The sequence below is a fragment of the Narcine bancroftii genome, chromosome 3, assembly GCF_036971445.1.
Source record: "Narcine bancroftii isolate sNarBan1 chromosome 3, sNarBan1.hap1, whole genome shotgun sequence".
NCBI lineage: Eukaryota > Metazoa > Chordata > Chondrichthyes > Torpediniformes > Narcinidae > Narcine > Narcine bancroftii.
This window is the reverse complement of record NC_091471.1, coordinates 201,022,226-201,046,917: the sequence shown is the minus strand read 5'-3', so window position 1 is coordinate 201,046,917 and position 24,692 is coordinate 201,022,226. Positions and strand designations below refer to the sequence as shown.

Genomic DNA, 24,692 nt, shown 5'->3' with positions numbered 1-24,692 from the left:
TTAAGAAATTGACAATGTCCATATTTATATATTGAGCATAATTATGTCTGTGTGTTTTGTGGTGTGGTGCACAGTGCATTTAATCATTAAATTATTTTTTTTGGTTAACAATGATTGTGAATATAACTCCAGAATATCAAAACTGAATTCCGCTATTCTACATTATGTTTACCAATGAAAGCCCTTCATGCACTGGTCGAATTTAGTCCCATTTATTTTATCCAGATCTGTTTCTCTTCCTTCAGATTACGTACCTGTTTTGTTCATGCTGTGTTAGTTAATTCTTTATTCTCACATCAGTGTCAGTGACTCAGACACAATGATCATATTAATCTGATGCAATTTAGATCTGATGCAATGGTGTGGGAGGAATGCTTCCAAATTGCTGATCTCCTGAGACTGTTACTTCCATCTGAGACCACATATGCCTGTTTCAAATGAAAAATCTTCTGCCGTGTTTAGCTCTATAAGTAACTAATGAAATTGTGACTGAATAGAGTGCACGCAACTACATTTATTTAATTTACTTGATTTCACCACTATTTATTGCTGAGAACTGGATCTATAGTTTGAACAGAATGGTGAATTCAGTATTCTTAGTGACTGAGCTACCTTAAATGCTCAGAAAATTTTATTTAATTTTATCACTGCAAGACCTTTTTCTCCATAGAATAATGCCAGTGTTGTAACTGCATCAATTTTATAAATCTTCTCCTTCTCCCTGTAAATTATAATTTTCCTGCAGTACTATAGATCAGCTGCCCTCATTTAATATAATGGTTCTGAAACTGCTATTCAAACTTCAGCAATATCTCACTGCTCAAGTGCTTTATATCGCAAAGTGGATAATAATAATGGAAATAGTGGGAAAATGTCGGGACATATTGTCCTCGATCAGTCTGTGTCATTACTTGTATTTACCAGAACCTGGAATCAGATAGTGAGGTCACAACATCAATTCGTTCTTTCAGCTGGAAGTGTGCATAGGTTCTGCTCTGAAAACACTCCAGAAAAACTTTTAAAAAAATGAAAGTAGGAGATGGATCTTTGTCTGCTGTCAAACCTAATGAAGATCTTAACATTTTCAAAATTAAATGATTAACCACATATATTTTTAATCAGATTAAAATAGTTAATTATGTTACGGGTTATATTATGTTGTATATATAAATATGTTTTAAAAAGAGATATATTGTGGGGGTTCAGTGTAGGTCACACAAAAAGACTAACACTTCACAAAATACATCTCACTTAAAATACAAGAGCTTTGCTGAAGGACTTCATGTCCACAGTGACTCTACAGAAGCTTTGAAGAATGTATATGGAGACTTCACAAGTAGGTGTTAATTGGACTGATGCTGTAGAGGTAATGGACTATTGTTTTGAAAGTAACATGCCCAGGCTCAGAAACTGATTCCAGTGCTGACATTCTGTCTGCTTGCAGTTTGCTCTTCTAAGAGGGATCATGTGGTTTTGCAAGCAGAAAGAAAAGACAAAACAGGTTTTCTCTAAAAGAGAGAGAAAGAGAACTGACTTTTGCAGTGGCTTTTAGAAGCTGGTGGAAACCCCCATATTGAAGATGGGTTGTGAGTTCTGAGTTCAGCCTGTTAAAAACCCTTGTAGTCTTTACAAAAGGAAATGGCTGGCTAGAGTGTTTCTCCTGAAATAAGAGAAACAAAAGTAACTCGATGGTTCCCTGGAAGTAGAGGTTATCATTTGGAAAACCCATGATGGGGCAGGTTTCTTAGGCCAGACACTAAAGTACCGATTATGGGAAATCAGTTTGTGTGTGTCCAACGAGCAACAAATCTCTCTCTGAAACCATCTAGAACCTTCCTGAGTGGTAACCATTTACCTTTTCACCAGAGCCTGGTGAAAATTCATAAATGTTAAATTCTGTGCACAGTTTAAGAATTGCCTGATACCAGTGATTGGACTGTGAATCAAAGGACTTTCCTGAACTTAGAATTAGAAGGGGGTTAAGTTAATAGTAATAAGTTAAAATTTGTTCCTGTTTTTATGTTTAAAGAAAATTAAGTAATCATTTGTCTTGGTGAATTTCTATTGCTGATGGGTTTTGGGGTCTCTGGACCCATAACAGTTAAAAAATTTAGAATAGAATTGGTTTAAAAATGAAAATGACTTCTTCCTGTCAGTGTTGCTGGGTTTCATAAACTCCCAAGATTCCATAGGGCTCCATAGCTCCCAGGATGAGGTCTTCCATGACAGATCATCAAAGATGTCCTCCTCTTCAAACAATGTGACTTGCCCTCTACCACCATGAATTTGGTCCACACCTGAATATCCTCCAATATCTGCACATCTGTCCTGGCCCCCTCTGCCCCCACATGCAATAGGACAGGGTTCTCCTTGTCCTCAATGACCACCCCACATATCCTCTTTTGTCATTTCCTTTGTCATCTACCACTAAACACATAATTTCCTCTCTTCCCCTCTCTGCCTTCCACAGGGACTGTTCCCCCTATGAATCCCTCATCCACTCCTCCCTTCCCACCAATCACCCTCTTGGGACCTACCTGTGACCACAGGAGATGCTCCACTTGTGCCCCACGCATCCTCCCTCAACACCATTCTGGCCCACAAATAGTCCTTCCAAATGAAACAACACTTCACTCGAATTTGCAGGTGGATCTAACACTCCTGCTGTAGTCTCTTCTACATCAGAGAGACAGAACACAGATTGGAAGATCACTTTGTTGAGCACATCGGCTTTGTCTGCTGCAATTGCATGGATCTCTCAGTGGCCACCTATGATGATTAGAGTTGGTGATCCTCCTGACAGAAGGTCCCACTCGGGTAAGATGCACAAAATGGATGAATTCGACGAGGTAATGAGTTGATAATAAAATAAAATACAAAAGTACTCAAGTTTTTTTAAAATCACAATAGAAGAAAGATCACATGGTATCAGGATTGGGAATCAGTAGGAGACATGGAAAGTGTGAAGCCGCCTGACGCTGTGAATTAGACTGGGAATGTTGACCATGAGTGGTGGTTATTCAAACAATAATTCATGCTGTATCTGCAAGCCATTGGACTCTACAGCAAACTGGATGCACAGAAAATTGCACTCCTAATTACTGTTGTGGAATCTCAAGCACTAGATGCTTTCAATACATTTGTTTTTGCTGAGGCAGATGACCAGGACAAGTTTGACAAGGTTATCAAGATATTTGATGGACACTGCTCACCAAATAAAAATGAAAAAATTGAGAAGTACATGCTTCACTCGTGTACGCAGCTGCAGGCAGAGAGCTTTAATACTTCATTAATGGACTTTAAATTTAAAGCAAGAACATGCAGTTTTGGATTGCTGCAGAATTCAATAATCCGTGATCAAATTGTGTTTGGAATTATTGACAAGAAAGTAAAAGAGAGAGGTTGCTATGAGAGAAGGAGCTTACCTGAGCTGGAGTTGTGAAGATACGCCACGCCAGTGAATTAGCTCTGTTGCATGTGAAAACATTCGGTGAGAGTGCATGGGTCAGTGAAAAGGAAGGCACAGTCATAGACACAGTGTCTGGATGGATGCATAAACAGAATGAGACATAGGACACAAAAAGACAGAGAATTTAAATTGTAAACGATGTGGGATTCAACATGCACCACAGCAATGCCCAGCCTATAGAAAAGTCTGTAAAAAGTGCAATGGACAGAATCACTATGAAAAGTGATGTTTTTTCAAAGGGAAACAAAACAGAAGTGAAAGTGTGCACATGATAGAAGAAACTGCCCTCAGTGATACATTGTTCATGGGGCTGAGAGCGCAGAAAGATTTAAACCAACAGACACTGAGCAGCCAAGTGTGAACAGAGTTGAGCAGGACAAGTGGACGGTGCCATTGCATGCAAATGGAGCAGATATTCCTTTCAAGCTGGACACAGATCAAAGGCCAGTTTGATCTGTGAGCATGACATCGAGCAAATGAAGATCAAGTCACAATTCATCCAAATTCTGTTCAGTTCAAGGCGTACAAATGACAGCACATTGACACAAAAGGCACATGTAGACTCAAGGGAAAAGTTAAAGGTAAAAAGCACCACCTCATGTTTGCAGTAGTGCCAGATGGACATGAATCACTGCTTAGAGACAAAGAATGTGAAAACCTAGGCTTAGTCAAGAGGGTGTACCGCATTAACAGCATCAATTCATGGAAAAATGTAGAGGAAATACTGGATCAAGGGTTTTAAAGTTTTACCATTCATCTATAAGATACAGTTAAATGAGGACACTCAGCCAGTAGTGCATGACCTGAGACAGGTTCCAGCACCACTAAAAGAAAAGCTCAAACAGAAACCTGACCAAATGATGTCACTAGGGGTCATAAAGAAAGTGGAGGAGCCCACAGAATGGGTAAATTCAATGGTGTGTGTCAAAAAGGAGAACAGTGACCTGCACATGGGCATAGACCCAAGAAAGAGTGTCTAGGTCAAGTCTATAGACTCAAGAAATTCCAGGGTTATGTGTATGGTCTACTAGCATTCATGGCAGAGACAGACTACAAGCCATTAACAGCCATAATCAAGAAAAACCTCATTGCGATGTCACCACAAATCCAAAGATTGATGATGTAGCTACAATGTTATGACTTTCAATTGGTGTACACACCAGGGAAGCTTATTGTGTCAGCTGATTCATTGTCCAGGGCAACAACGCAGAGTGAAACACGCAATGAGAGTTCCACAAAGACAGATGTGATCTCCACGTAAACCTGATCACTGAATCTCCTCCCATATATGACATGCTATCCTAGCAGATCGCAGCTGAACAGAAAATGACATAGTTCTACAGAAGGTCATCAAGAATCTGAATGAAGATTGGCCTAGAGGTGAATGTCAGCAATACTATAACATCAGAACAGATCTGAGCGTTGTCAAAGGGCTTCTACTCAGACAGAGCAGAATTATCATTTCTCAATCAAGAGATGCTGAAAAGGCTGCATGAGGGGCACCTTGGAATGGAAAAAAATGCAAGAGGAGGGCCAGAGCTGCTGTTTATTGGTCAGGGATAAATGCTGATATTGACAGAATGGTCTTGAACTCTGAGTCCTATATAAAACATCATGCAAAGCAGGCAAAGGGACCCATAATCATTACTGACCATAATCATTGCCAGAGGAGCCATGGCAGAAAGTTGGGACTGATCTGTTCCACCTGAATTGAAAGAATTACCTGCTAGTTATTGACTAACTTTCAAACTATCCTGAGATGGTGCTGCTATCCAATATGTCTGCTGCCTGTGTGATCATATACATGAAATTGATCTTTCAAGACATGGAATTCCTCAAATCGTCTGCAGTGACAATGGACCTTAATACATTTGTAGAGAATTCCAGAATTTTGCAAAAGAGTATAATTTTTGACATGTGACTTCAAGTTGTCTGCATCACCACTCAAATGGTAAAGCAGAGAAAGGAGTTCACATAGTTAAACAGCTGCTCAAGAAAGCACAAGACAGTGGCTCAGATCTCTATCAAGTTCTTGAGTTTCCGAGCTTCACCACTTGAACATGACATGTCTGATAAGCTTTATCAATAATTCCTAAGCCATAGAGTGAGGAACAATAGGCATTATACTTTAGCTGGCTCGATTCCAAGTGCTTGACTGAGAACAGGGAGCAGAAGTTCGACCATTATTCCAGGGTCATAAAGGGAGGAGTTACCAGGGAGCGAGTCACCAGTGGAGGATGGGCCAGCTATCCATTGGCAATTACATATTTGTATTACCACATTCACCCCTCTTTTAAAACAAAAGCCCCACTGAGTTAAGTCCTAGAGGCTCAGCCTGAATTCTACGGAGTGATCTCCTTTGCCTCTGTGACTGGCACAGTTCCTGTGGTATAATGGTTGGCTCTGTCACATCTTGTATTCATTTGTGTGAGTTCTTAGACAACACATGGATGAAGGAAACGGTTATTTACTTTAAAGTTGTTGTAAACAGCACCATGAGGCATGCCATGAGGCTGCAAGCCTCCATTACAGATCTCCCATACTGCAGTCTCTGCCTCGGTGTCAGCCCCCTGCTGTCAGCTAAGTTTAATCAAACAGGAAATATAATCAAGGCCTTTCTAGTGGCCATACAAACATGATCTCTATCATTACATCTCCTTTTATTAAAACAAAAGTAGCTTTCTTTTAACTAATATATTTTCTTTGTATAACTCTGCAATTTTAACTTTAACATCAGGAACTTACATTTTCATTAATATCAACATTGTTAACATTTTTAAAACTTGTTTTGTGTTCACACTTACATACACTAAAACTTGAAGAACAAATAAGATAGCACTACTACATTCTATAACAGGAATCTTTAAATTTGCTCAGTGAGTCTCTTAGGAGGATTCACGTGTCTTGATGATCTCCTAATTGATTGTCCTTGAATCTCAATTGTGTATTCAGTATCCGGCTTTCTATCTATTGTGGCTGGTACCATTTGAAGGTCTCGATGATTTCTTCGCAGAACAGCATCTTCATCTGTCTGAATGGTATATGATTTGGCTGGACTTCACTAAGGACAATTTCCTTCTGAGTCCATAAGTTTGTTTTGTCTTTTAGCCTTACTTGGTCACCGGTGTAGAATTCCGGTAGGTTTTTTTGTTCCTCTGTCAAAGTAATACTTTTGCTTTTCTTCCTGTTGTTCTTTGAATTTCCTCTCTTTCTCCTCCTTTTGTTTTTAGGAGGTTCTCCTGAATGAATAGGTTTGATCTTAGCCTACGTCCCATAAGGAGTTGTGCTGGTGACATACCACACTAAGGCGGTGTTGTGCAGTATACTAACATACTCTGGTAGAAATCCGTTCCACTGCCTTTTGCCTTGTTCATCAGTCTTTTCACTGTCTGTACTGATTTTTCCTCTAGACCATTGGACTGTGGAAAATGAGAACTTGATGTAATGTGTACAAAATCCCATTCTTTGACAAACTGTCAGAACTTTGAATTGCCACACAGAGGTCCATTGTCTGTGAAGACCTCACTTGCCATGCCATGTCAGAAGAATACAGCTTTTTTACCTGTTATTACAGCATCTACAGTGGTGGTGTTCAGTTTACACACCTCTGGATACAGGGAGTAATAGTCAGTGATTACAAGATAGTCCTTCCTTTGACATTCGAATAGGTCAGCGTCTACCTTCTGGCCAGGTCTGTGTGGTGCTGGGTGCGGCTTTAGTGGTTCTGCAGGATTGTTTGCTTGATATTTCTGGCATATTGTACAGTTTGACACTTCATTTGTTATATCACTGTTGATTCTTGGCCAGTACATCACCACTTGTGCTCATTTCTTACACTTTTCGATTCTGAGGTGTCCTTCATGGATCCTTTTTAGCATCTTTCTCAGACTCTTTGGGATAAAGATTTTACTTCCTTTGCAGATGATGTCTTCAACCTCTGATAGTTTTGCCCTGGAGTTCCAGTACTCTGAAACGTCAGGTGAGCAGTCCTGTTTCATGTTGGGTCATCCATCCAAGGTGTTTTTTTTCTCAGTTGTCTCAGTGTTTCATCTTTGTTTGTCTCTGACTTTATGAGCTGCATTTTTGCATTTGATATGGGCAATGCACTTGTGATCATGTCCACAAAGATGTACAGGTCTTCATTCATTTTGGTGTTTGCAGGCTCTCTTGTGTCAACAGCTCCAGACAGCGTGTCTGCTGTGTACATTAGCTTATCCCAAATGTATGCTACATTCAGTGAATAGCATTGCAACCTAATCATCATTCATTGTATTCTAAGTGCACATTAATTTAATGGCTTTTGGAAAAATGCAATCAAGGGGTCAAGGTCTGATTGCTTGTCCTGACGCTGAGCAGCTACTTTTTAATTTGAGCATTTCACATCTCCGTGTCTGTCATTGAGCGTGATGCATATGCAATGGGTTACCAGTCATCAAATTTTTGCAGAAGAACTGCAACGCTGATATCTTGATGCGTCTGATGATATCTTGATGGGTCTTGCTGGTTCGTAAAACCTCAGAACTGGTTTCTCGGTGAGCAGTTTCTTTAGTTCGCTCCATGACTTTTCATGCTCATGATTCCACTCCCATTCAGTGTTCTCTTTTGTTAGTCTCTCAATGGAGCCATCTTTTCTGAGAGGTTGGATATGAATTTACCCATATAGTCAACCATTCCATTGAACCTCTGTACATTTTTTTTGCATTGTGGCCTTGGCATGTTCCCAATGATGGACACCTTTCTGGGATCTGGTATGATACCCTCATTGCCAATAATATCTCCTACAAATGTTAGTTCTTTCATCCAAGTTGGCATTTCTCTCTATTCAGCTTCAGGTTTGCTTTCTTTGTTGTTTCCTGCACTTACTTTAGTTTCTCATCATGCTCTATTCTCATAGTTCCCCATATTATGATGTCATCCATTGAGGTATCAACTCCATCCAGGTGCTCATATACCATATGGATAGTTTTGTGATACATTTCAGGAGCTGAGGCAATTCCAAATGGTGACCTTAGGAATCTGTATCTGCCAAATGGACTATTGAACATGCACAGTGTTGAACATGCTACATCCAATATCAACTGCCAAAATCCTGATGATGCTACTAACTTTGAACGCAAATGGAACTTTCCTGCATTGGTGGCACACATTTATCCACTCTGATCGTGTATTCTCCTGAAAGGCAGCTGAGATCCTGAAATAGGTCATTGTACTCTTTCATGATTTCATCATAGACTCTCTTTCCTTTGCTTTCCACAACAAGAGCTCTTTTTACCAGGTTCAGTTTCTCACAGGCTGTTAAGCCTGTACATCCTTTGGTACCATGATGAATGCTAGCATATGCTCTCTGTCCTTGTGTTTCACTTTGACCATACATTCTCCTTGCACTGGTATATCGGTACCTAAATATCCTGTCACCTTCACTTTTGTTCCATACATCTCTGGTCTTGGTTTAATCTTCTTAAAATCAGTTTTGATATTACATTAATTTGAGCTCCAGTATCCAATTTAACTGAAATATATGTCATTCACTTTTAATCTCAACATCCATTCCCTATTTTCTTTCTTGTTTTTAGTTACAATATCTACAATTCCTCTATCTTGCTTTCATCTGCTGCATGAACCTTGCTTTATTGTACTTGGTTCCTACAGCAGTGGGCATAATGGTTGCTTTTGTTGCACATATTGCATGTTTTACCATATGCTGGACACTTTTTTTGGTAGGTGTGTACTGCATTGATGACATAGCTTTCGATTGTACCTTTCATTTTTGTTCACTGGCCATGCCTCTTTCCACTTTGGCACGCTTATTGTTAAACAGTTTATGTCAGTTCTTGCTCACTGCATCCACAATGCAGGTAGTTTCACTAAACAGCTCTTTTGCCTGCAATTTTACAGTTTCTGTAGACCTACAGAGTGCTATGGCTTTTTACAGGTCTAGATTTTGCTCTCTCAGTAGTTTTTCCCTTAGACGATTATCTGGAATACCATACACAAGTCTGTCTTTTATAAGTGAGTCAGTCAGTCCACCAAATTCACATGTTTTGGTTCTGTTTCTCAATTCAGTCACATACTGATTAATACTTCCTTCCGTTTTATGTACACGTGAAAAATCTGTGCCTCTCAAACATCACGTTACGTTTAGGTATGCAGTATGCCTCAAAATGTTCCATTATTTTTTCCAGTTTCATTTTGTCTCCTTCAGCACCAAATGTGAAGTTATTATACACGACCAGGGCTTCATCATCCATGACATGTAAGAAAACTGACACTATCACTTTATCACTTTTCTTGTCTGCTCCGACTGCCACTAAATATAATCCAAAATGCTGTTTAAATCTGTTCCAATTTTCAGCCACATTACCTTCTCTTCACTGATCAGTTGCTGACTTTAGATTTTCCTTTTTAAGTATTTCCTTTTAATTTCCTTCATCCCACTTCTGACACCATGTTTCATCTTGTATTCATATGTCAATACATGGATGAAGGAATAGGTTCTTTACTTTAAAGTTGTTGTAAGAAGCCCATGAGGCATGCCATAAGCCTGCAAACCTCCATTACAGATCTCACATACTGCAGTCTTTGCCTCTGTGTCAGCCAAGTCTAATCAAACAGGAACTATAATTAAGGCCTTGCCAGTGGTCATGCAAACATGATCACTATCATTACAGACTCCATTGCCGGTCGTGTGTCCTGAGGCTGGGGAGGGAGAGCTGGCTCCGTTGGAGGTGGGGTCAGTCATGGTGGTTGGAGCAGCTGGACCAGAGTCCGGTGTGTATGGCGTGGTGGGTGGGGATGAGTCCCTGACGGGGGCAGTATGGATGTAGTTAGGACCTGGGTTGAAGTGGGTGGGGAGTGGGCAGGAGTCTCTGGCATGTGCCAGATCCTGGATGAGGACCACATGCTCATGGACATAGACATACTGAGGGTTAGCGTGCAGGAGTTGCACCTTTTTGGCCATCAGGTCGAACTTGTGACCCCTCATATATTTCCACAGCAGGATGGGTCCTGGAGATGAGAGCCAGGGTGGTAGTGTGGTTCCGGTTGCTGACTTCCTGGGGAAGGAAAACACATTCGTGTGGGGTTGTGTTGGTAGCAGTACATAGCTGAGATCGGATGGCAAGGAGTGCTTCCAGCAAGAATTCCTGCCATTGGGACACTGTCAGCCCTTTGGATTTAAGAGGCAGGAGGACAGCTTTCCAAACTGTGATATTTTCTCTCTCTACCTGGCCGTTCCCCCGGGGGTTGTAACTGGTCATCCTGTTAGTGGCAATGCCTCTAGCCCAACAGCTACTGCTGCATTTCATCACTCAAAATAAAACCCCCGATCACTGTTGATGTAATTCGGGTATCTGAAGAGGGTAGCTATTCTGCAGAGTGCCTTTATGACAGTGGCTGAAGTCATGTCAGGACAGGGGATGGCAAAAGGGAACCTGGAGTACTCATCAATACTGTTCAGGAAGTATACGCTCCTGTTGGATGAGGTTTGGGGCCCCTTGAAATCAATGCTCAGTCATTCAAAGGTGCATATGGCCTTTGTGAGGTGTGACCTGTTGGGCTGGAAGAACTGTGGTTTGCATTCCGTGCAGACCTGACAGTGTCTGGCCAATGACCTGACATCCTCAATGGAATAGGGAAGGTTCCGGGCTTTCACAAAGTGGGACAATCTCATGACTCCAGGGTGGCAGGGGTCATCCTGGAGGGTCTGGAGGCAGCCGAGTTGCATGTTGGTGCAAGTCCCCTTTGTTAGCAGGGTAAATTTCTTCCCAGCCAGGTAATGTTGCCAGTGGCATATCGCCTCAACAATGGCCTGCACTTCCTACTCGACAGAGAAGTGCCGTGTCTCAGGACTATGAAAGGTGTAGGATAAAAAGGCTACTGGCCTGCCTGCCTGATTGAGAGTAGTGGCCAGCACGAAGTTGGAGGTATAGTTTTCCAATTGAAACAAGATGGAATCGTCCACAGCATGCAGCGTGGCTTTGGCGATGGCTCCTTTGATCTAGGTGAAGGCTGCCTGGGCTTCTACTGATGAGGATCTTACTAAGGGGTAGGCTTTATCAGCATAGTTGGGCACCCGTTGGGTGTAATAGGAAAAGAACCCCAGGCACCTTTTTAGCGCCTTGAGGTTGTGTGGAATCGGGAATTCTATAAGGTGATGCTTGCAGTCGGGTTGGGAGTAATGATGCCATGTGCCATGATGCATCCAAGGAGGGCCAGGCAAGTTATGCTAAACACACACTTGTCCTTGTTGTAGGTCAGATTGAGGGACTTACAGTGTGGAGGAATTTGGCAAGGTTCACATCATGGTCCTTCTAGTTGTGGCCACAGATGGTGACATTATCTAGATGGGGAACATGGCTTGTCATGCTTGTCAATCCCAGCCCAGAAGGATTGGTGCACAGAGCTAAGGCATTAACAGTAAATGGGAATTGTCATAACATTCACCCAGCACTGTTAACAATGCAATACAATACCCACAGACCTCGGCAGATTGGTCCTTTGAGGCTATTGATATCATGCCACTCCTTGGTCTGACGGGGAGAGTTTGTGAGCAGTGTCCAGATGGATGAAGCTTTCAGTGCTTCCACTGTCAACCAGGCAGTTAATTTGTTTTCCATTTACCTCAATCTCCATCATCGGGTGGGTGATCAGGTGAGGGTTGCCATGATTCAAGATGATGGACTCTAGTACCAGGTCACCATTGCTGTCAGAGGGGGTCTGGTTTGGTAAGATGGCAGCCCCCAAATTGACACACGGTCGCACCAGGAGAGGTGGATGAAGATGGCGGAAGTGACATTATCCCTGATGATGGAGGTGGAGTCAGGAAAGATGCTGACCCCTGGGTTGTGTATGTGGTTGAGCTGTTTGAGGCTGGATGTGATGTAGTCACTCCGGGAGGAAGTGAAGTCGGGTTCGATGGCCAACCTCCAGGAGTGCACATGGCACTGCTCAGTAGGGAGGTTTCAACTTACACATTCTCTCGTAGTGTCCTTTCTTCCTGCATCTCGAGCAGGTGGCTTCTCTCGTCAGGCAGTGACGCCAGGGGTGCTTCTGCTGGCCGTAGAAGTCCCACTTTGGATGCTTGGCTGTGGTGGAAGAGGAAATGGTGGGTTGGGGCCGCCCTCTATGGAAGCAGTCTGTAATTATGAGTCCCAAAATGGCTGTACCCGTGGCCCTCACATGGAGGGCCCATTGCCGGCAGCGATGGATTCAGCATTGCAGTGGACTGAATCTAAAGTCTTAGCAAGCTGGAGGGCTCTCTGCAATGGCAGCCTGTCTTCCTCTAGCAGTCATTGGCAGATGTAATTGGACCTCACCCCAGCCACGCAGGCGCCCCAGATCAGTTCTTCCACATACTGGTCTGCCGATACTGGTGCAGGGATATTGCTCCTGTATTTTCACCCCAGATTATGCAGGACCCGAAATAAATCATATAGAGTCTCACTAGGTTGCTGTTTTCTCAAGGCCAGGAGGTACTGTGAGTAGACTTTGTTTACCCACGGTCTGTAGAGGTTAAGGAGCTCGGTCATGGCTGTGGAGTCAATCGTGCAGCCCCTGATCACCAATTACACACAGCAGCCAACCCTCACTCGCAGTAACTTGTGTTACTTCTCATCAGAGTCCACGAGGCCCTCAGAAGCTTCTAGGAAGTCTGTGAAGCACTCGATCCACTGCTTGTACAGCTCTGAGGCTCTGGGCATCTGGGTTGCAGCAGTCTGTCCATCCTGAGTGGAAAATTTAAAAGATAATAAATTGAAAGGCTCTATCAATAACTCCAAAGCCATAGAATGAGGAATGATAGGTTTTATTATACTTTAGACTTGTAGCTGCCCTGGTTCCAAATGCTCGACTAACAACAGGGAGAGGGAGGTTGATCTTTAGTCCAAGGTCACAAGGGGAGGCTTTTCCAGGGAGCGAGTCACCAGTGGGTGATAGGCCAGCTATCCACCAGCAGTTACATATTCATATCACACAACATCACCCACTGAGCTCCTGATGGGACTTAGACTACACACCATACTTTCCTACTCTGCAGACCCAAACAAAAACAGAGATGCCAAATGCAAACAAAAGCATCTTCAAAGGAGACAAAAAGCAAACTATGACAAGACAGCAAGAAGCTTAGAGCCACTGGCACAACACAACATGGTGAGGCTCAGAGATTCCAACACCTGGGACAAGAAAGTCCTTGTCCTGGAGGAAATAAATCCAAGATCTTACACTGTCAGAACAGAGGATGGTCAAAATACTGAGGAGGAATCAAAAGAGTCTGCTGAAAATGCAAGTGACGCTACAAGAACATACAAATGAAGAAGATCCAGCCTGGATAGTGACAGAGGAAACAGTAGTGGGCTAGCAGAGCTGACACATGCACCTGTGTTGTGAACATCCACATGTTATCGAAGCACCCAACAGGCCAAATCTCTATAAGAAAAAGAACTGCACACTTAAAAAGTTTGTGCTGTTGATGTTTGTGTTTAACTTTAAATTGAAATGAATACTATATTACCATGTAATGTTGCTAGATTTAACATCTTAAGGAAAGGGGATGTGTGATTGGGAGTTGGTGATCTTCCTGACCACTAGAGGGCATCAGAGACAGAATGTCCCACCTCGGGTAAGATGCACAAAATGGATGTATCCCATGAGGTCGTGAGTTGATAATAAAATATGATGCAAAATAACCCAAGTTTCTTTATCACAATGGATGAAACATCACAATCACCCACTTCAATTCCCCATCCCATCCCATACTGACATGTCAGCCCATTGTCTCATGCACTACCAGATTGAGACTACCTACATATTGGAAGAAGAACATCTCATCTTCTGTCTGGGCACCCTCTAACCAGATGGCATTAACTGACATCTCTGGTTTCTGTTAGAATGTCCCACCCCAATCTTTTTCTCCTTGTCTCCTTTCCTCTAGTGCTCTCTCTCTCTTCCCTTTTCAATGTCTCCTTTCACAGAATCAAAATCAATTCTCACCTTTCCTCTTATATCCAATTAACACCTTTTTTTCTGTTGGTCTGTACTCCTCCCTCTCCCATTCTTCCTCCTTTCTCTCTTCGGCCTTTAAATGTAGACACCTGCTTCCTTTATACTTATTCTGTACCTTGAAGAGGGGCTCAGGCCCGAAATATTGGTAATATATCTTTACCTCCAATGGACACTGTGAGACCGGCTGAGTTTCTTGAGCATTTCTGAGTTTTGACTAAAATCATAGTATCTGTAGACTTTTGTGCTTCACTCCATAAATGAAGGTTGTAGAAGAAGAGAAGCATGTGTGACATTATGAACTTGCCATTGTAACCCGCTCAATGAATCCATAGATCTAGAGAAAGATGGGAAACTGATTTATATATAAGTATTGTGGGGGAAAATTGGCAGGAACTATGTTATAACAGTATGACAAATCCAATAAATGTTAGTTATAGATTGGTTCAATATAACATTTTACATCAATTGTACTTTACTCCACAAAAATTAAATAGATTAAAATCAGATTTATCAGACAAATATTTTAAGTGTAGTCAAGCAATAGGCACCTTTTTGCTTTGTATGTGGTCATGTTCAAAACCATATAACCATATAACCACTTACAGCACAGAACAGGCCAGTTCGGCCCTACTAGTCCATGCCGTAGCAAATCCCCACCCTCCTAGTCCCACTGGCCAGCACCCGGTCCATACCCCTCTAGTCCCCTCCTATCCATGTAACGATCCAGTCTTTCCTTAAATGTAACCAATGATCCCGCCTCGACCACGTCTGCTGGAAGCTCATTCCACATCCCCACCACCCTCTGCGTAAAGAAATTTCCCCTCATGTTCCCCTTATAATTTTCCCCCTTCAATCTTAAACCATGTCCTCAAGTTTGAATCTCCCCCTTTCTTAATTGAAAAAGCCTATCCACATTTACTCTGTCTGTCCCTTTTAAAATCTTAAACACCTCTATCAAGTCCCCTCTCAATCTTCTACGCTCCAGAGAAAAAAGCCCCAGTCTGCACAACCTTTCCCTGTAACTCAGACCCTGAAATCCTGTCAACATTCTCGTGAACCTCCTCTGCACTCTCTCTATTTTGTTTATATCTTTCCTATAATTTGGTGACCAAAACTGTACACAGTACTCCAAATTTGGCCTCACCAATGTCTTGTACAATTTCATCATAACCTCCCTACTCTTGAATTCAATACTCCGATTTATGAAGGCCAACATTCCAAATGCCTTCTTCACCACACTATCTACCTGAGTATCAGCCTTGAGGGTACTATTTACCATAACTCCTAAATCCCTTTGTTGCTCTGCACTCCTCAATTGTCTACCATTCAATGTATATGACCTATTTAAATTTGCCTTTCCAAAATGCAGCACCTCACATTTCTCTGTATTAAATTCCATCAGCCATTTCTCAGCCCACACCTCCAGCCTTCCTAAATCACCTTTTAATCTATGGTAATCTACCTCACTGTCCACAACACCACCAATCTTTGTGTCATCCGCAAACTTGCTTATCCAATTCTTTACCCCTACATCCAGATCGTTAATATATATAACAAATAATAGTGGACCCAGGACCGAACCCTGAGGAACTCCACTAGTCACCGGACTCCAATTGGACAAACAATTTTCTACCACTACTCTCTGACACCTTCCATCCAACCACTGCTGAATCCATTTCACTACCTCCTTATTTATACCTAATGCCTCCACATTTTTTCCTAACCTCCTGTGGGAACTTTGTCAAAAGCTTTACTAAAGTCCAAATAGACAACATCCACAGCTTTCCCTTCATCAACCTTTTTTGTAACCCCCTCGAAGAACTCAATCAGATTTGTCAAGCATGATCTACCCCTGACAAAACCATGCTGATTACTCCCTATCAATCCTTGTACCTCCAAAAATTTGTAAATAGCATCCCTCAGAACACTTTCCATCAACTTGCCCACCACAGACATCAGACTTACAGGCCTATAATTCCCAGGTTTGCATATGGACCTTTTCTTAAACAGAGGAACCACATGCGCCACCCTCCAATCCTTTGGTACCATCCCCGTGGCCAGTGACATCCTAAATATCTCTGTTAATGGCCCCACTAACTGTCCACTAGCCTCCCTGAGTGTCCTAGGGAATATTTTGTCCGGTCCAGGAGATTTATCCACCTTTATATTTTTTAACACAGCCATCACTACCTCCTCGGTTATCCTTATATGCTTCATGACCTCCCCACTATTTTTCTTTACTTCAACTGGTTCATTTTTTTCCCTAGTGAATACTGAGGCAAAGAAATCATTTAAAATTTCCCCCAATTCCTTAGACTTCTCACTCAGCCTACCCTCGCTATCTACAAGGGGACAAATTTTATCTCTCACTAATCTTTTACTTTTAATGTACTTATAGAAACCCTTTGGATTTATTTCTACTCTGTCAGCCAAGGCCTCTTCATGCCTTTTTTTGGCCTTTTTAATTTCTTTCTTAAGATTCCTTCTACACTCCTTGTAGTCCTCCTTCAACTTCTCAGCTCCCTGCTCTTTATACCTCTTGTACACCTCCCTTTTTCTCCTAACCAAATTTCCAATATTCCTCGAAAACCAAACCTCCCTATGACTTCCAGCCTTTCCTTTGATCCAGACTGGGACATAACTACTCTGTATCCTCAAAATTTCTTTTTTGAATATCCTCCATTTTTCATTAACATCCTTACCTGAAAATATCCTGTCCCACTCAATACTCCCCAAATCCCTTCTTATTCGTACGAAATTTGCTCTTTTCCAAACCAGAACCTCAACTTTAGGCCTCTCCTTGCTCTTCCTTAAAACTACCCTAAAACTAACAGAATTATGGTCACTAGACCCAATTGGTACTCCAACATTAATGTCCGGTACCTGACCTAGCTCGATCCCTAACAGGAGATCCAGTATTACACCATCCTGAGTCGGTTCTTCTACTAACTGATTTAGAAAACAATCCTGAACACATTTAACGAACTCCAGCCTATCCAACCCTCTAACTGTATGGGTATCCCAATCAATGTGTGGGAAGTTAAAATCTCCCATGACCACTACCCTATGATTTTCACACATATACGTTATCTCCCTACAAATTTTTTCCTCTAATTCTCTTGGCCCATTTGGTGGTCTGTAATACACCCCTATTAGCACCCTCTTGCCTCCTCCACCCCTCAATTCCACCCAAACAGCCTCACTGGTCGATCCCTCCATACCATCCTCACGGCAGTAATGTGCTCCCTAACAAGCAGAGCAACTCCTCCTCCTTTTTTTTTACCCCCTGATCTATCACATCTAAAACAAATGTATCCTGGAACATTAGGTTGCCAGTCCTGCCCCTCCTGTAGCCAGGTCTCACTAATTGCTACAATATCGTGACACCAAGTATCTATCCATGCTCTCAGCTCATCTACCTTGTTCACTATGCTTCTTGCATTAAAATATATGAGGCCATTTTGAATAGAATTTGGAAAATATTTTAGAACAAGTTATGGGATTTAAATTTCTGCAAGATCCAATGCTTCTTTTATTGGGTCAACCAGTTTACCTACCTCGGCTGTACCATTTCATCTGATGCAAGGATCGACAAAGAGATAGACAACAGACTCGCCAAGGCAAATAGCACCTTTGGAAAACTACACAAAAGAGTCTGGAAAAACAACCACCTGAAGAAACACACAAAGATCAGTGTGTACAGAGCCGTTGTCATACCCACGCTCCTGTTCAGCTCCGAATCATGAGTCCTCGACCGGCATCACCTACGGCTCCTAGAATGCTTCCATCAGCGCTGTCTCCGCTCCATCCTCAACATTCATTGGAATGACTTCATCACCAACATCGAAGTACTCGAGCTGGCAGAGTCCGCAAGCATCGAATCCACGCTGCTGAAGACCCAACTGCGCTGGGTGGGTCACGTCTCCAGAATGGAGGACCATCGCCTTCCCAAGATCGTGTTCTATGGCGAGCTCTCCACTGGCCACCGAGACAGAGGTGCACCAAAGAAGAGGTACAAGGACTGCTTAAAGAAATCTCTTGGTGCCTGCCACATTGACCACTGTCAGTGGGCTGATATCACCTCCATCCGTGCATCTTGGCGCCTCACAGTTCGGCGGGCAGCAACCTCCTTTGAAGAAGACCGCGGAGCCCACCTCACTGACAAAAGACAAAGGAGGAAAAACCCAACACCCAACCCCAACCAGCCAATTTTCCCCTGCAACCGCTGCAACCGTGCCTGCCTGTCCCGCATCGGACGTCAGTCACCAACGAGCCTGCAGCAGACATGGACATACCCCTCCATAAATCTTCATCCGCAAAGCCAAGCCAAAGATTTTGGCAATAAGACAAAAATTGAAGTTGATTTTTTTCCAAAAGGAATTTGTGAAAATTGCATTAGCTGCTGCAAGAAAATATATAGCAGTGACATGGAAATCAGATTTGCCTTTAGGAATGGAAAGATGACATGTGGAAATACATAGTTGTATACCGCTTGAGAAAATTACTTATAACTTAAAGAACAAATATGATTTTTTTTGGAAAATTTGGTACCTATACTTACATACTGTATTTATTAATTTATAAAGAACTTTCCCTGAATCCCATGAAACCTTGCTGACTCCTTGGGATAAATAAATGATGATATTGAGAAGGCAAAGTTGTATGAATGGTGGTGATATTTTGTTAACCAGGTTTGTTTTTCTTTTTATTAGCTTTTCTGTGGCTATATCTTTTATTTCTATCTTTTTCTTTTCTCTTACTTTAATATGTGGCATGCATAATTGATTTGGAATATATGACTGTTATTTTCAGTATTTGGATATTAATACATGTACAGAAATTTAAGTAAAATATTCAAACAAAAACGGCAAACCGTTGTTTGTTGATGAAAGAAAAGTCTGCCTTCAACAGGAGACAGAGGAACTCTGACAAGTCCAAACTGACTTTATTTTGTTTGCTGGACCTTGTCCCTTGCCCACTACACAGACTGCAGACTTTATTGGTCCAGAATGGTGATAAAGATCAATCCTTTTCAAGGCCATGTGCTGGTAACCTCTGGGTTTATGAAGAAAGAAGATCTGCATAATATTGGAATGTACTGTGTTTGATTGTTGTTTAGAATTGTGTAATTATTATTTGAGACATTATGTGCCATTATAGTTATTAGGGGGCAGTATTGTAGGAGCCAGATGAGCTCTACGTACCCTTGTTGGGTTGGCTGTGGGCATTATCAGCATCCTGTGGTCTGAAGGCTGTGATGTCAAGCTGCTGGTGTTGTTTCTGTGGCTGTTCCCGTCGATGCTGTCCTTTTCCAACGCCATGATGGATCTGCGCAAGCGCAGTGGGTTTCACGTACTGGAAATGGTTGGCAAAGGTGTGCGAGTTTGGGCAAAAAATTCTTTAGTGGTATAGAGATGAGGAGGGTGAATAGAGGCCTCATATTTTCTGTAAAGAGCTCCACCTAGCCTCTGAATGGCTTTTTATGGATAGTAGTCAGAAAAAAATTGGGCTGCATTTCTGTTTAAAATTAACTATTATTGGAACCAATATTGATACTTTAAATATTAACAAAACCCCCCAGAAAAGACCCAATATAGTTGCTAGAAAAACAAAAAGCATCCTAACTGACCCCCACCCCCACCCTACCACTGCAACACCAAAACTCAGTGTTCAAAAGGATTAAGAAATTAATACATTCTTCACGTTCTGACCTCATTCATTACTACCAAGCTCTCAGTTCCAGCAGGGTCACAACAGGACATATCACACAATAGTAAAATACATTCCAGATCACCATAATAGGCTTCTCTAATGGTCAGTTTTGTAATGAGTTTAATGGACACTTTTCCCTATAGAAGAGGATTAAGGAATCCAGGGAAGTTTGTAAAAAAGGGAAAGAAAGTTGAGGAAAGTGAATTTGATAGAAAGGAAATGGCCTATTGATTAGATTTTTCAGTGATAACTCCTGCTTAAATAACAAACTGTTACGAATCATCTTGTGGTTTTTTCTATTTTGCTTACATTGATTGTATTTGTTTAGTTAAAGGAGTAATTGATTTGCCTTGTCTTGTTAAAGTGAAGCATTGACTGATGAGTGCCAGTCCACATTGACACTCTGAGAGAGACACTACATTATTTAACAGTGTAGGTCAACAATAATTCCATTAGATGGTACTCTCGAGAGAAAGAATGATTGATAGCACAGTTTAGAGCTGCCTTACTCTTCACAAAATCGAATATTGATTTCAATGTCTCTCTTTGCAAACCTGTCACTCAATCTCCAATCTAATGCTGTCTCCTTCTAGTTTAATATTATTTACTCTATCCAGAATTAATCAATTCCCATATCACCTGAAGGTGATTATAATGCAAGCAAATTATTAACAGAAAAATAGTTGATAAAATTCAAAATAACATGTTTTCCTCATTTTTTTATTTTAATTCAGGGGAAGAATTCATCAGGCAAGCTTGCTACAATCATTGATATAGGCCCTTGTAATTCATTGGCCTCAATAACATTGTGGTTGCATTAATCCTGTCCAAACTCAGCAGGAATGATATGGATAATCAGAACAGGAAGAGGGCAAACCAAGCAACCAATTGTATCATAGTGAATGATGCATAATATTAGCAATCAGGGCTAAAGTTATTAACATATTCCCTTGCATTCTCTGCACATTTTTCCTTACACAGCTAATTAGGATCTTGTGAATTATGTTTATTTTACATTCCCATTCAATGCACAGATCATGTTCATTTGAAACCTTTGATGCCTGCCTCCTTGATGTTACTCTCTTGATGTATGTCAACAGGCAATTTCTTGATGACTTTATGGATTCACAGAGCATATATAATGAGGTTCCACAGATAAGGTCATAAGCAAATATAAAAGCATATATTGAGGTAATTTACATTATCAACAATCCGATTAAGAAAAAAGGAAGGAATCCAGCAGATTTAATTGCCTTAACAGCAGAATGGTTCAGTGGACTGCTTAGAAAACTGGAAAATAACATCCTGGACGTGAAAATCAAAAACACAACAGAGATAAATGTATTGGAATATGGCTCCCTTTAACAGTGAGCATCAGCGAGAAAATAAGAACAGAATGCTAGAACTTGAACATTTGCAATAGCAAAAAGGCCAACATCAGTCTGGACAAATTATGGAACAGGAGCAAACACATCTGCATCTCTATAATTTTTCTTCCTTTTTTTTTCTTTTATTCATCAGGATAAAATGAGAAAAAGAATAAAATCATGATAAAGCAACACTCTTAATGAGCCTCAATCACAATAGAAATTATCTGGAAGAGTAGATAAAGATGAAGCAGATGTTTATCCTTGTCCAAGATCATTAACTATATCCAGATTTCCATTAGACTTTTGACAAATTGTCCCGGTTTTTTGATATTCAAAGACTTAGTGTGGTTATATATGGATGAGTTTAGAGAACATTAAAATTAAGATTTTACAATCAGAAACATAATTTCTAAATTAATTGATAGTTGCAAATAGGAGGCTATAGTCAATACCAAGGCAATATTAGGAAACTGGCAGAGTAAGCATGTCACATAAATTAATTTCAAAGCAGAAAAGCATAACTATTGGTGAACCAAACTGGCCAAAGTCTCTGCCTGAGGTCCCTGCATACCTATACCTATCTGGGTCCATTTCCTTGCCCCTCAACACCTTCCGAGTTAGACCGTGATATCCAGTGGAAACTAGGCCTCAGGTGCATACTGGGCAGCTTTGAGAAAGGGCAAAGACAGGGAAGGGTTTTTTTTACCCTACACAATGTTATGTCAAAGCAGAGGCACTTCCAATAATTTTAAATGTTTCCATCATTCAGATGTATTTGAAGCTTATTAAAAAATAGGAAATAGTGTTCAAATTTAAATTAAAAATGTTAAACCACTTAAAAATAAATAACAAGAATCAACTAAATTAAAATAATTAGAAGGTCTGACCTGATGTAAGTTCTGAATGGAAATTCCCTGATTGGAGTCAGTGGATTCCAGTGACAGAACAGAGTGCCAGCTGCCATGCCACCTTCTACTCAGGACTGGGGCTTTGACAGCTAGCAGTGCCAAGTCCAAGCCTTAGTGAAGTTTAAACAGCTAAACACCAGCAATTCTGATTTTAACAGATGATTCCAGTCAGCAGGATTCATCCAATACCTTTATTCACAAGAATAAATAGGTCAAATGTTTGGTTTGAAAGTAGAAGTCTGTATGGAGGAGAAGATCAAAGGTTACCATGAAAACTAACATACATCCTACTGTAAATTGTGACAGGGTTAAAAGGAGATAAAAATGAACAAGAAGCATGGTTTACTTGCTGAAGGGAGGAATTGAAAAGTCAAGATTAAATTAGTTTAATCTGCAAGAAACTACACAGTTGGGAACACAGCTCACACAAATCCCCATTCCCTCCATCAACTTCATCTATATCTCCTGCTGACTTGGAAAAGCAGACAGCATGTTAAAAGACTCATCTCACCACAACCACACCTCTTCACACCCCTCCAGTCGGGAAAAAGTTTCACAAGTTTGAGATCATGTAACATCAGAATCAAGGACAGTGTCTTTCCCACCATTTTCAGATTGAAATGAGCCACACACTAGCAACATTATGTTAATTTCACTCTGTACTAACTGATCTCTCTTTGTAACTCTCCACCCTGTACTGAATTTTACTTGTTGTACTACGTATGGGTTGACTACCTGGACTGCTCGCAAAATAAACTTTCTCACTGCATCTCAATACATGCAATAATAAACAAACTTGAATATTTAGACCACATTTTGGGTCCTTTGGACAAATTCAGAAGGTGTGTTTTAAAATTAATAGTGAGATAATAGTGTGAGAAAAATTTACAAGACAAGAGATGTATGAGGATAAATCTCCAAGGAAGAGATTAATCATTTACATTTACTTCTACTGGAAAAAAAGTAGATTGAGGGATAGCCTCGCAGATATCTAACAAATACTGTATATGGAAGATTTTGAGAAAGTTGAGATAATGAGAATGATCAACTTGTGAAAATGAGGAATACTAAAGATCATCAACAAAAATTTTTCACCAAGAATTCAAGTGATTCATAATTGGGGAGTTTGTGGAACTGGCTCACATGTGAAGTGGCTGAGGTGACTGGTATCCATTTACCTGGGCAGGCTGGATAAGCAAGGTAGAATAAAGAGAAAAGTATAGAAGAAGTTATGGGCGATGGTTAAATATCAACACAGAATGTTTGGGCTGAATGGACCACTTCTGCTCTGCAAATGTATATATAATTTGATATATATGTTATATATATGTCTATTGTGACATATCACTGATGGTATTTAATGTATCAGCTCCAACTATGCCAGTGGACAAATGTAAATCAAGGTACTAATAACTTATTCTCCTCTGATGTGGGAAATTATGCCTAATATTAATTAGATAATTGCAAGTTGTAATTTAGAAAAGTCATTGCCTCTAATCTTGAACACCAAACCAAAGGAGATGGATTTAGGTAAATAGGGAGAAACAAAATATGCCCAGGTAAATGAAGCGAGACCCTGAATCAGCCTGAAATCATCATGGAGCAAGAAAAAGCAATGTACACACAGCAGAAAGCGCTGCTAAAAGGGCCAAACACACAAAATGATGACCTTTTATGTAGGACTAAAAATAGTTATCAGTGAGAGAAATAATACATTTTAACAAACTAAAGGATAAAATCAATGGAATAATTAATTTGACTAATGTAGCCTGGTGGATCCAGAAGTCCTAAAGGTCCATTTATGAAGGGTTATTATTGAACCTCAATGAGGTTCACTGCTTTAGAAAGCTAAAGTTGTCTGGCTGTATGAAAGGAAACGTTGTTTGCTTATTAGTATCAGGAATAGAATTAAATAAGCACTGTGCAATAATAACAAAAATGAAATAATAGCCATGCAAACAATCCAAGAATACAAGGGAATGAAGGGAAATAATGAAAGATATTTCCTGACGTAGTGCAGGCACTGGAATTGGAGAAACATCAACTCGGGACTTTTTAACATTGGCTCGATGGATGTAATTAAGTCTGGTTATCAATGATTTGAAAAAATCCAGGTTATCTTTGATCACCAGTCCAAAGGGAGGGCAAAATCTGAAAAGCCACACATTGTTCTAGAATAACTGGAGCCATAGCAATGAACCTGAATGAAGAAGTTTCAAATCGCACCATTAAACT

At 40.9% G+C, this 24,692-nt stretch overlaps 1 long non-coding RNA gene across 3 annotated transcripts in view; it reads left to right on the top strand.

Moving 5' to 3' along the window:
* The window catches only part of LOC138758023 (uncharacterized), a 120,243-nt gene that overhangs the window by 45,149 nt on the left and 50,402 nt on the right, over positions 1 to 24,692 (top strand). The gene's annotated exons all lie outside the window — the stretch shown is intronic.